The sequence below is a fragment of the Tigriopus californicus genome, chromosome 6, assembly GCF_007210705.1.
Source record: "Tigriopus californicus strain San Diego chromosome 6, Tcal_SD_v2.1, whole genome shotgun sequence".
Classification (NCBI taxonomy): Eukaryota; Metazoa; Arthropoda; class Copepoda; order Harpacticoida; family Harpacticidae; genus Tigriopus; species Tigriopus californicus.
The window spans coordinates 8,250,513-8,250,761 of NC_081445.1; the positions used below are offsets into that span (position 1 = coordinate 8,250,513).

The 249-nt window shown below is 41.4% G+C and overlaps 1 protein-coding gene across 5 annotated transcripts in view; it reads right to left on the reverse strand.

Moving 5' to 3' along the window:
- LOC131881635 (Ca(2+)/calmodulin-responsive adenylate cyclase-like) overlaps nt 1-249 on the reverse strand; it is a 37,924-nt gene that overhangs the window by 6,249 nt on the left and 31,426 nt on the right. The window lies entirely within an intron of this gene.

Sequence of the window (249 nt, forward strand, 5' to 3'; positions counted from 1 at the left end):
ATCAGTACGAGAGCTCGAGATGTCCCATTTATTTTTGAAAAGTGTTCAAATTTAGTTCAAAGAGTGTTGTTGTTGTTGTGGGTCAAAATCGAGAAAATGCAGTATTCAAAATAAAATATATCTGAAAGGTAACATCCGCCTTGGCCGTACAGCACGTGGGAGGTTGTTGGTCTTAGTCCTGGTTAAGGGAAAGAGGAACAACCAAGGGTGGTTGGGGATCAAAACGAAAAATGCTCTGTCCTGCTCGAA